Here is a 13,063-nt window from a genome sequence, read left to right as displayed (position 1 = left end):
ATAAGCAGAAGTGGGAATGCTGGATCATGTGATAGTTGTAGTTTAAATTTTTGAGAAACCTCCATACTGTTTTCCATAGTGCCTGCATCAGTTTGCATTCCCACCAACAGTGCGCAAGAGGTCCCTTTTTCTCCACATCCTCACCAGCACTGATTCTCTCTTGTCTTTTTGGTGACAGCCATTCTAACAGATGTGAGGTGATAACTCAATATAGTTTTGATTTGCATTTCCCTGATGATTAGTGATATTGAGTACCTTTTTATGTACCTTATTGACCATTTTCTTTGGGAAAATGTCTGTTCAGTCCTCTGCCTGTTTCTTAATCTGCCCTTTTCCCATAGGGTTTTGACTACTGTTTCTTAAAGCCAGACTCAGCTACTTTTGTAAGACCCCAATAGCACTATTTCTAGTCATTTCTTGTTTTTCCTTTGGTACCTGGCTTATCATGAACTAAGGTGCACAGGTAATGTGAAAAAGCAGATGGGTTTCTTTTTAAAAAGGATCTTTTCTTATGTCACCATACACATAAATATTGTCTCTTATTGCAGATTCAAATCCAGAAAGATATACGTGTTCTTCTTAAGAGAAAAAGAGAAAATCTGTAAGTATTTGTCCTTTAAAAATTCTAAATTTGCAATCTTGTCAGCTTTTGGAGAAAGTTAAGTGACCAAACTAATAGACATTTTTCCTCTCTTTATATTGGCAAAGCCCTGCCAATATTTATGTTAAAAAGGTAAAAAGGCATTATTTGGAAAAGTAAAATAGGAAAACTTTTTATTCTGGACAGCTTCTAAGATTTAAACCATCTGTCACTCATTTATGAATGGGGAAGTGATAATTAAAATATAAATATGATCTTTTTTTTTCTTTGAGTATTACCAAAAAGTGGAGTCACGATTAGAGTTCCAGTTCTGACTACTGAGGCAGTGTGTCTTTGAAAAGTTATTTAGTTTCCCTTTGCCTCAGTTTCTTCCATCTGTAAAATGAGCTTAATAGTAAGTGTCCAGTGAATGGTTCATTAATATTGATGAAGTTGAATCTGTAGTAGTGTATACTTTCTCCAATAAATTGAAGCTTAATTTTAGTTATTATTTCTCAAAATGATTTACATATATTTCTGATCTTCAAAAATCTAAGCATCAGTGCTGTCCTTCATGGAACACCTACTCTAGAGTATAATATAGAATGAAAGAAACATAACAGAGCACCTAAAATTATAATTTTAGTGTTTGAGCCTTGGACCTTGAAAATTACCTAGTTCAGGAGTTCCCAAACATTTACTTTTAGACAGTACCCTGACTAGTGAAGACTTTTTACTGGTCCGTGGTGAAGTGAGAGAAATAAACCCCACAGGCCATGAGATTTTTAAAGCTGAACTTTTTCCATTTGAAAAATTGCTGCTTATTATAAATTATAACCTTCTAATTTTGAGGAGTTAGACCTGTTCTGTATTATATGAAATGATGATGATAGTAAATGATAGGTTTTTGTTTTTTATGTCCATGCTTGGCCCAAAAAAAAAAAAAAAATTGGCTGTTGTGTCATTGCCCTCACCATCATTCTTTGTTTATAAAACTTTTACTTGTCTGTGATATCTTAAAATCTGAATCCAACTTTCTCATGTAGATGAGGAAATAGACAAGAGATAATTTAATTTGTCCCAAGTAGTGCAGTTCGTCAAGCTGCTGAGCCAGGACCAAAGCCTGTCTCTCTTGTATTTCTGGTCTTCTGAGAATCGCTCTCATTATAATAGATTATGAAACTGAAACAGAAGAAATAGTAGCTTTTATGTGTAGAAGTAGTTTTTATGTAACTATTTTTGAATTCCAAGTATAAAGAAATTCAAAAGACTTAATGTGCTTGTATAGCGAAGATTGCTACAGTTGACTGATTAGGCTGCATAAGAAAATCTTGAACATGAACAAAGATTTTCATCAACAGACCAAAATTAGTTGTCTCCGAATTCAGCTACACAGGTAGCATGCTATCCCATGATTGACAAAGGAGATAAGGTAATAAGTTTAGTGTTTCTTTTTTTTTTTTTTTTTTTATTATTTCTTTTGGGAAATAGACCATAGTGCAATTGTATGGGCTGTAGGATTCAGGCTCCTATAGTTATTTATATACAGAGAATCTATTTCCTGTTTCTTTTTCCCTCTCCACCCCCACCCCACATGTCACACACACATAAAAATTTATTGTAATTGGCCTACAGTCCATTTAGATGTGTAAGAGAAAGAACTACCAAGGTGAAGAGCAGGAGTTTCCAGAAACTTGAGCGAGAGGATCTGGCCAGTTCAGGAGTCAACAGACACTTTGGAGAGTTCTTCAATTGGCGTAGTGCCTTGGCTCTCCCAAAGTACACTTCAAAATAGAAATACCTAATTCCCTTATCTCACTCACGTTCGTGAAGCTTGCATGGGTCAGGTGAACAAATGAACGTGAAGAGAGAAGAGAATGGAAAATATTCCTCATCCCTAACATGGAGACATTACCTCTAAGAGTACTTTTCCATGGCTTCTTGTATTTGACTTCATGTAGGCATCCTTCTTTAGTTAAGAATTCTTTAATTTCTCAAATGTCAGGTATACCCATAATTCAGTGTGAATAATTAAACTATGTATTGCATTAATAATGTTAATAATAAAAATACATATTGAATTTTTTCATTTTCTTTGGAATATCCATGCCCTTTTCTGTACTAGCACTAATATTTGAGTTGACTGAATGGCCATAAGATTTCAGTCTTCAACAGATTTATCAGTCACTGAAATTCTTTTATTAATCTCAGTTATAAGATATATTTGCTACTGAAGAACAGAGCGAGGTTTTGTTGTTTTATTTTGTTTGTTATCTACCACAGTACAGTTTCACATTATGGTGGCCTGGTAGCTGAATCATAGTGACTTATTTAGCCATTTTGTAAGAAATGGTTTAAGACTACCTTGCTGCCTAACTTTTTAATAGTGTGAGTACTGGAAAACAACATTCATAGAGAACCAATCTATTAAACTGGTCCCTCCTCTAGCAAAGGCCAGAGGATAGGGCATGTGGCCAAAAAAGATGTAAGTTGCAAAATTCTCCCTGTAACACAAAGGCTGTGGGAAATAGCACTGCAGGTTAACAGATTTTTTTTTTAACCTGTGCTCAGTGTTGGCAGCTCACAGCTGTATTAATTTATTATAATTAATAGATAAGATGATAGGAGACAGATGTGTAACAAATAGCAGATAATAGTCTGTATATTTCTCATTCAGATAACACATTTATAACTGTGAGGTAATTTGAAAGTTCAGATATGTAATCGGATTGTTTTTAATTAACTTATGTTAAGATCATAAAGAAAAAATACCCAGTACATGGAAGACTTTACAGACAAAAAGTCTACACCATGCATGATGGGCCATTTAATGTAGCAGCAGGGTTTTGTCTAGAGGGACCTTTAGCAGCAGCTGTAGGGATTGGGGTTGTCATTGTCGTTGTCTGCTTCCCTTCTATAGCACTGAACCCTTTATATTTCTCTCTGAACACGTAACTCCTAGACCTTAGTTTCTCTCCCATTTTTCATGATGTCTGATAAAGTTGGATTATAACATCATGCTTTGTTGGCAGGTGCCACTTCTAGCATGATATATCCTCAAAATTCCTTATATGTAAGCTTTGGATTAAATTATATCCAACCCACTCTCTACTTTGGAAAGCTTTAAAAATCAAGTGTGTTTTTAAAAATAAAAATCAAGTGTGTTTCAATCACTTAAAATGAGGAAGATAAATGCACTTGTACACAGTGTGTGTGAAGTGTGTAGGCACAACATTGTATGAGGCTCCAACATTTCAACACACTACATCTCCTTATTTCAACATATGTAGATAGGATCCCAATTATACTATCCTGTGACCTAGAAAAAGCATTATCTGATGCGTGCTGGGCATGTTCTTAATGCATTATGGGAGGGAACACATGCTCGAGTAAGAAAGGGCATCTTCAACATGGCAGCTGAGGTGCTTTCTTTGCTGGGGAAAGCTGGGAAGAGACTAGCAGGATGGCGACTTCAGGAGTTAATATACGTCCAGGTGATGAAGCAAACAGGTTTGGTTAATTTTGTTAGAGATGTTACCAAAGATCAGTCGTAGCTGTGAGACTCTTCTGGTCAAACTAGCTAGGCAGGAGTACGGTGTGTGGTATAGAGCGTCTGTCTAGTCATCCTAGGTGTTTGCTTTTCTTTTGCTTTTTTTTCAGCTTTCAAATGTATTTATTATAATTACTGTATACTTCAGAAGTTTGACTGTATAAACTATTTCATATTGATTAGATTGACTTACCAACTTTGAGTCACATGAGACTTACATAGAACAGACAGATATATATTTCACATGATTATTCAGTCCTACAGACTGTCTGATAGCAAAAGATCATGCTAGCTACTCTTACTGCCTTTTATTTTCTTAAAATATTAACATTTAAAAAGTTTTAATGTTGAAATATAAGGTTAATTATGTTGTAATGTAGTGCCTATGAAGTTTGATTTCATTAACCAAAGCAACTGTTTTCTTTAATGTGTATATAACCTTTCTCCTATATGTTTTAAAATCACTTGAAACTTTTTAATAGTGTGTGAAAGAAAATAGGAATTTTTAAAAAAGCACTCCACCCCTTTACAAAAGTCTTGTTGACGCAATATCTATGTCGAAGTATGATCTTTAAAGTGCAACAGGTATGCATATCTGTTTTAATCTCTTGGAATTTTTATAATTGTTTTCTGATTTAATGTTTAGTGGATATAGGCTTATCCTTTTCAGAAGGCAAATTATCTCTTTCTTTGGTATTTAAATTACTCTTAACTGATGTGTGATTTGAGAATGTGATTTCTTTAAGTAGCACTGACAGTTAATCATTGATTATCACATTGATATCTCTTACATTTTCATAAAGAAATATATCAAGGACAGATGAAGTATATTTGTCTCTACCACGTGTCTCAACTTGGTAGATGCATGGATCCTTGCTTGGTTTAGACCATTTTCTAAAACTTTCGAAAAAAAATATCTTGGCATTGACTTTAGTTTATGATTTTTTCTCTTTCTTAAATGGGTGTTGTGTCACATGCTACTAGGAAAGATGATAATTTCTTTTAAATTCAGCCTTTAATCAGTATGTCGTGTTTGTTTACTTTGTGTGCTGGAGCTTCATGTATTACTAATGCTTTTTGTGTTTAACCTATCTCAGAGCGTTTGAAGTAACTGGAATGAAATACTTAACGTTAAACTTGGCCTCAAAACAAGAAGCAACGTAAAATTACATCTGATTTTCATTTAAACTTCTAGGACTTACTGGGCAGCTAAAGGGCGCCGCCCCCCCCCCCGCCCCCCGCCCCGCTCCGCTGTAAAAATGCTTTAGACTGTAGGACAGATCAGTGCTCAGAGTTGTCATCAGGATTTTTTCATACACAAAGTTTGTCACTCTCACCTATTTAAATTATACCTGTATGACCCAGGTCACAGACAGTACAGCTAAAAGCATGGACTTTTAAAATCCAGTAGACCTGGATCAGAATCCCTACTTAGCTGTGTTATCTTGGTCAAATGATCTGTCTGAGACTGTTATATCATCAGTTATAAGTTATATCCCTAGGGTAATTAGTTCAGAGTGTTTCTGAAGGATTAAAGGAAATAGTCTATCTAAAGGACTGAGCACAGTCCTAGCCCATAGTACAGGCTCAATAAGTGGTTATTAGTCTGATTCTCGGGCTTCCCAGGTGGCTCATTGGTAAAGAATCCCCCTGCCAATGCAGGAGATGCAAGAGACGCAAGTTCAATCCCTGTGTCAGGAAGATCCCCTGGAGGAGGGCATGGCAACCCACTCCAGTATTCTTGCCTGGAGAATCCCATGGACAGAGAAGCCTAGCAGGCTACAGTCCATGGGGTCACAGAAGAGTTGGACACAACTGAGTGAGCATGCAATCCGATTCCCAAATGGAATGCTGAACATCAACAGGAATGATTCGCTATCCCCTGACTGAAGCTGATGCCCTGCCCTTTGCAGCTGCATCATGTCCTCCTGGTGGGCATGTCCTCCTGGTGGGACAGCAGTATCCCTCTCATACATGGCAGGACAACATTCCTTTATGAAAGGCATCCGTGGAAAGGCACATGGTACAAATTCTATAATCCTCTTGCTTTTGTAACAGCTTGTCTTTTTCCTTTGTGGAAAAGGCAGTTTGTCCAGTTTCATGTTTTCCATCAAGCAACTAAACACATGTTCAAGTTAATTACCAGGGATTTTAAGAGTATACCATTTCCTGGAGTGTTGGCATGGACAAGTGATTTTTTTTAAAAGATGACTAAGATTGGTTGTCTTCTGGCTATTGCCCTTAACATCCATTTTTACTTTATAGTTTCAGAGCAATCCCATGTCCATTCTTATTTCAGTCAACAAGTTTATTGAACACTTCATACACAGAGGTACAAGTGTAGGAGGATTCAGCAGCACACAATAAACTCTGCCTCACGGAACCTTTCTGTTCTAATGGAGGCCTTGAAAATAAACATGAAAGATAAAGCATATGCTGTAGTAGTGATAGGTACTAAGGAGAGAAATCAAAATGGGCTGTTATTTTGGAGTGACTGGAGACGACCTTGGGTTTCCCAGGTGGCTCTGTGGTAAAGAATCCACCTGCAGTATAGGAGACGCAAGAGACCTGAGTTCAATCCCTGAGTCAGGAAGATCCCCTGGTAGAGGGTATGGCAACCCATTCCAGTATTCTTGCCTGGGAAATCCCATGACTGGAGCCTGGCAGGCTATATAGTCCATAGGGTCACAGAGTCAGACACGACTTAGCAACTGAGCATGGAGAAGGCCTTACTGAAGGGGTGATATTTGAATAAAGGCAAAAAGGAGATGAGAAAATAAGCTGGGCAGGCATCTTGGAAGAATGTTCAGGCAGAGAGAATAGCATGTACAAGAGCCCTGAGGTAGGGTCATGCTTGTTGTGTCCCAGAACCATCAAGGAACAAGTGGCATGGTAGCAGAAGGAAACAGGGACAGTGTCGCAGATGAAGGCAGAAACTTGAGGTGGGGGACAGGTCCCTTCTCATAGATCGGAGTAAGGACTATGTTTTTTTCTGGATGAGTCACATGGGGATTCTTTGAAAGGTTTTAGCAGAGGAATGGCATGATCTAGCTTACAGTTGAACTAGAGCACTCTGGCTGCTGAGTTTAGAATTTGTTATAAAGGTGGAAGCAGGGAGCTCGCATTGGCTATTGCATTTCTCCAGGTGAGAGGAGATAGTGGCTTGAGCCAGGTTGGTATGTGTGGAGGTGGTGAGAAGTAGTCGAATTTGATATCTGTTTTACAAGTAGAGCCGGTAGGATTTGCTGATGAATTGGGTGTGGAATTGTGAGAAAGAGAGGGGAATGAAAGTGAACCTGATTGAAGGCGTTTCGCTAAAGCAACTGGAGCTACAGAGACAGCAAGACTGAGTGGGCTATTTGTGGAAGGATGATCAGCAGCTCAATTTCCTATCAATACATATATATTAAATGAGTATGTAACTGATATCTAAATGGATCTGTCGAGGAAGCAGTTAGATATACAAACCTAGTGCTTAAGGGAGACCTTCAGGCTTAGCAGAGAAACTTTGGGATCATCACCATATATATGCTGTTTAAAGCTATGAGCCTAAATGAGATCACCTTGGGAGTGAGCTTAGATAAAGAAGAGGTTCAAGGACTGAACGCTATAGCATTGAGAGGTCCAGGAGATGAGGAAGAAGCAGTAATGAAGATGGAGAAGGAATGGTCAGGGAAGTCGGAAGAAAACCTGAAGAATGGCTTCCACTGGAAGCCAAGTGAAGATGTTTCCAGCAGGAAAAGAGGGGTCAACTGGGCTGAAGGCTGGTAGTTGTCAAGGGCAGGGTGAGGGCTGAGCTTTAATTGACCTTGGGATCTGACAACATGGAAGTCATTGGTGACCTTGAACAAAGCAATTTTGTGGAGCGGTAGGCGGAAACCTGAGCTTAATGGGGTCAAAAGAAAATGGGAGATAACCTGGTGACAGAGCATAGGGACAACTCTTGAAAGGAGTCTTACAGAGAAGGAGAGGGTTTCCTAGGTGGCGCTAGTGGTAAAGAACCCACCTGCCAATGCAGGAGACTTAAGAGACACAGGTTCGATCCCTGGGTTGGGAAGATCCCCTGGAGAAGGGCCCAGCAACCCACTCCAGTGTTCTTGCCTGGAGAATCCCATGGACAGAGGAGCCTGGCGGACTATAGTCCAAACAGTCAGATGTGACTGAAGTGACTTAGCACACACACAGAGAAGGAGAAGAAATGGAGCCACAGGCAGAGAATAAGGTACAAGAGAGGGAATGGTTTTTAAGATGAAAGAAATCATAGCCTGTTAGGATGTGGGTGGGACCAGTTCAGCAGAGCAGGAGAAATTAATGAGGCAGGAGAAGGAGGTCAGTAGAGCAGCACTGCAAGGTCTTTCTGGTCTAGACAGGGGCTTCATGCACTAGTGAACGGGTCAGCCTTGGCTGGGCGCATCACCAGCCCATCTCTAGTCACAGGAGACAGGAGAAATGTGGCCACAGGTGTGAGTAGTTGCAGAGACACTGGTGGGAGTCTGTGGACGTTCTCATCAGACGGTTTCAGTTTTCTCAGCCAAATGGTAAGCCAGGTCAGCAGCTGAGGTTGAGGACAGTGAAGGAGCCTCGGTGGTCTGAAGAGAGAAAACAAAGCGTGAACCCCAGGAGAGCAAGCCTGTGGATGGCCTAGGGCAGGGCAGTGTGGTTCTCTGCAGCTTCAAGGGTCCATTTGAGGGAGCAGCCATGGATCTAAAGGGGGATGTTTGGCACTGTTGAGTGTTTCTCCAGCCAAATTCAGCTGCATGGGGATGGGTGCAGATGAGGTGGTAAACTGAATTTAACCAGGTTGTGGTTTAGCTGAGTGAGTACACTGAAGTGGGAGGGGGCAAGAGGGTTGAAAGTGTATTCCAGGGACCAATACCACACACCCATGGAAATGAAGCTGGATCAGACAGAGGACTTTCCCTACAGTGCCATGAAGTAGATAACACAAGCAGTATTCCCGATTACACATGATGCCGCTGGTACAGAGCGGCTGGTACGTGAGAGGTCATATATTTTGTCCAGAGTCACACTTAAGAGCAGACATTGAGTTGAGAAGCCAGATCTCCTTTTGTTTAGGGTGTTTACCACCCACCCTATCATCAGGCTTTCTCCTAATATAATAGCAGGGTGTTTAATCTTGAGTTACCAAATCATTATACACATGTGTCTCTTATAATGACATTCTAGTAGCATTGACTCTGAAACAATATGACTTAGATCACAAAAGGGGACCAGCACTTTAAAAGCTGAAAGCTCGAAAGCATCTGCTATGCTGCTTGCTGTTTTCTGATACATCCTGCAGTTCTGTCGCCAGCCATTCCCCAGTCCATGAGGACCATCCTCATTTCCCAGTCTTTGTCCTCTCCTTTTGAAAACATTCCCATCCTTCACACCAACCCAAAATACTGTGCTTTTTTTGTGAGACCTTCCTAAATGGTTCTCCTTCCTCCCTCATCTCTCCCCTGCCCCTGCTCCCCAAACTGGGTGTAATCTCATCCCTTTTTTGAATACCTTTTGTTCTTGCTTCTCTGATGGGATCTATCATAATCTACTGTACATGTTTGTGAACTCATCTCCCTGCCCCCTGCCATACATATGGACATGCACATGTGCATGCAAAGGATTGAGAGTGTGTTTTACTCATCTTTGTATTATGTGCTCAAAACATACATAGTAGGTGTTCACATCTTTTTTAAAAAAATGAATTTATAAAAAATAATAAAATAAAAAGTAAAAATAAATTTATCAGCAGACTGTGTGTAATGCTGGAAAACTTTTGATAAAGAAGGATTTTTAAATGATAGGCCAAAGTGGAAGGAGGCTGGCTGGGAGCGGGGGGGCGGGGGGGGGGCGGTGCTTGAAAGAGCACCAGACTTGGGGACAGGTCTTGGATACAATTTGCACTGTCACTCATTTGCTTCCCTTGGAGATGAAAGATCAGACAGCATCAATGGCTCAAATGCTCAGCTGAAATGGAGGGTCCATGGAGTCCCTTCAGGTGCTTAAACAGCTTCCCCAACTGAAGTAACTCTTGTTTTTTTCTTTTATCTATTCTTGTGTTTCCGTGTCCATATAAGATTTTATTCAAATGAATGACCCATACCCACCCCATGCCCCCAGCCTCAGCACCATCAGAAAAAATTAGAAAACTTCTGGACTAAATGATCTCTCTTTACCTCAGTGTTCTTTGAGCCTTGTGTGTGTGTGTGTGTGTGTGTGTGTGTGTACTATGAGGATTAAGTGTGGTGTGTGTGTGTGTGTACTATGAAGATTAAGTAGATGTTTCCCTACCTCTAAGACTTAAGGGAAATCTGTGTAAAAAAATTAAGTGTATATAACAATACAATTGACTGAAAAGCATACAGCACAGTTTAAATCCAGCTAGTTTGTAATATTGTCAAAAGCTGTCTTCTGCTTCTTCAGCCCCATTTTTCAAATGAGAATGAGGTGATACTCCCCACTTAGGGGGATTCTATCAGTCTAAAGACTTTTGTTTGTCTTCTGGTATTGTCCCTGAGAATTTATGTATTGAAATAAGTATTTATTTTGAATTAATTTCCTTTCAGTACTTCTTTATATTAGAAGTAAGGAATTATTTTTAAAACTGTGTGTGTAAGTAGACTATCATCTGTGAGTACCCTTTAAGGTTTAAAAAGGAGTATTATAAAATACTTGTTATAATAAAGAGGTGCTGGATTTGATAGGGTTGAGAACTACTGGTCTGTGCTGCATACTTAGATGCTTAGATGTTTAAAAATAATGGTATAATCAAGGATCAGAATGAGTGGTAGACATTTCAAGTGATGTGGGAAATTAGGAAAAGGAGAGATCATGGATTTGGGTAGTCATGGAATGTTTGATGGAGGAGAGGATTGTTAGAGGGGATCTTGCATACTGAGGATCAGGCACTATGATAGTGTGTTTTATCTTGAAAAAAAAAAAAAGGATGACAAGACTTGTCAGAGAGACAGAGAAAGCAATTTCTATGTATATTGTTGTTTAGTAGCTTAATTGTATCTGGCTCTTTGTGACCCCATGGATTGTAGCCCTCTAGGCTCTTCTGTCCATGGGATTTCCCAGGCAAGAATACTGGAGCAGGTAGTAGTTCCCTTCTCCAGGGGATCTTCCCAACACAGGGATCAAACCCACATCTGCTGCATTGGCAGGCAGATCCTTTCCACTGAGCCACCAGGGAAGCCCTTTTCTAGGTGTAGTAAAGCATAAAGTTAAGGTTGCAAGGGCCCCAGGAAATTGTAAGGGTGGTGTCAACCTTTGGTGTTCATGGATGGATTCCAGGGAACTCAGGAATTTCCTGAATTTGAGTATACCATTTTGCATATCTTTCTGAGAACTGGGTTTCTAGTTCTCATTGGATTCTGAAAGTGGTCCATCACCCCTAGCAAGTGAAGGCCTACTGATCTAGCCAGATCTTATGCTCAGAGGCTTTGCCCAAGGTTACACAGCTAGTCAGTGACAGAGATGGGGCCTGAATCGTGGGTCGTTTCATCTGTAGTTTCAAGCCCATTTCACCACGCTCAGTGGAACAACATGAATAACAGCACAGCAGGTTTAAGGATTATGTTACCATTTTATAGTAATTGGTGTAAAAAGGCACAACTGTCTTGGGGTCAGTAGTCGATTTTCACAGGAGTTGAAGAAGGATGCACTTTACTTTGGCTCCTCAAAGTGAGCTAATACTTTACTTTTTTTCTAGTTGAAATACACTGCCACTCACCAAAATAGCTTTCTCAACTGAAGGCAAGCTCCTGGAGAAAGATTATTCTCTCGGAGGCTGTTTCTGCAGTTCCTTTCCAACTGGCACTGTTTTTCTGACCTGCAGCGGCCTCCAGTTTCCTGCCAAATCAAATGAAAGCTACTTTGCCTGATGTGTCAGATCATGTACTGCTGTGGCCTCTACTGCTGCGGCCAGTACTCTGTGCCCGAGTCAGGCGAGTGTCATTATTTGCACTCATTCCTTGCCCAGAGTCCTTTCATTCGTCTCTTCATGTGGTTCCCCAGCCCAGAATGACCTCTGTCCCTTTCCCTTTGTTTCCAGATCCCCAACATAAGGTCCAGCTTAAGTCTAATCTCCACAAAGCTTCCCTTTGTGACTGTGGACCATTTTGCACTTGCTCTGAAGTGCTATCACATTAATTGCTTGCACTGCGCACCACAGGACTTAGGTATTTCCACAGACTTTTCATTGGAAAGGCTCCAGTGGTCACTTTGGGAATGGGGTTCCAGGAAGTCCAGGGTGGGACTCAGGGCACCCCCATTCCCTGCTTCAGCCAGTGTTTACAGATGGGAAGTCTTCACTAGTGTTCATTTGATGAAATGGGTTAGCTGCCCCTTTCTCCTGCAAACCAAGTTTGAAAAACACTGGATCTATCTTGTGTGCTGATGACCTCATAACTGTTAACTCATAATGAGCAGGGGCCAGGAGACTTACACTGCGTTGGACTTAATACTGCCCCTCCCAGGCAACTGGTGCAATTTGAGCACAAAACAGACATGTAGGAAATGATTTTATGATTATGTTAGTCCAATTTGGGGGATAGGCGATAGTGAATAGCATTACTAAAAAATTATCTTAATGAAGAACTCAGAATATTTCTGGGTTGATCATTGAGAAATAAACCAAAATTGGTGGATTTATTTCCCCTCTTTTGAAAAAGTCAAATACTATTTAAAGCTGTTCAGTTTACATATGCATATTGAAGAGAAACCTCAGTATTGGCATTCTCTGCTCTCCTGAAATTTAGCCAAACTTAAATATCACATGCATGTGCTCATATAGGTGCTATAGTGTTATACAACTGACTTGTAGAGTCACGTGCAGTGTACCAGAAAACCTGCAAAAATTACATCTAAAATTTATGGCCATAATGATTAAAACTGGAAAATACCAGTCTTTCAGACCAGTTATTTCTGCT

The 13,063-nt window shown here is 40.1% G+C and overlaps 1 protein-coding gene across 3 annotated transcripts in view; it reads left to right on the top strand.

The window, feature by feature from the left end:
- The window catches only part of ACSL4 (acyl-CoA synthetase long chain family member 4), a 68,647-nt gene that overhangs the window by 26,549 nt on the left and 29,035 nt on the right, over nt 1–13,063 (top strand). For all 3 annotated transcript variants that reach the window (XM_043895427.1, XM_043895425.1, XM_043895426.1), the window contains exon 2: nt 549–601. The gene's annotated coding sequence lies outside the window, so the exon portion shown is untranslated. The remainder of the gene's footprint in view (nt 1–548; nt 602–13,063) is intronic.

The sequence above is a fragment of the Cervus elaphus genome, chromosome X, assembly GCF_910594005.1.
Source record: "Cervus elaphus chromosome X, mCerEla1.1, whole genome shotgun sequence".
NCBI lineage: Eukaryota > Metazoa > Chordata > Mammalia > Artiodactyla > Cervidae > Cervus > Cervus elaphus.
Note: the sequence above shows the minus strand (reverse complement) of the source record. Positions and strands in the feature narration are given on the sequence as shown.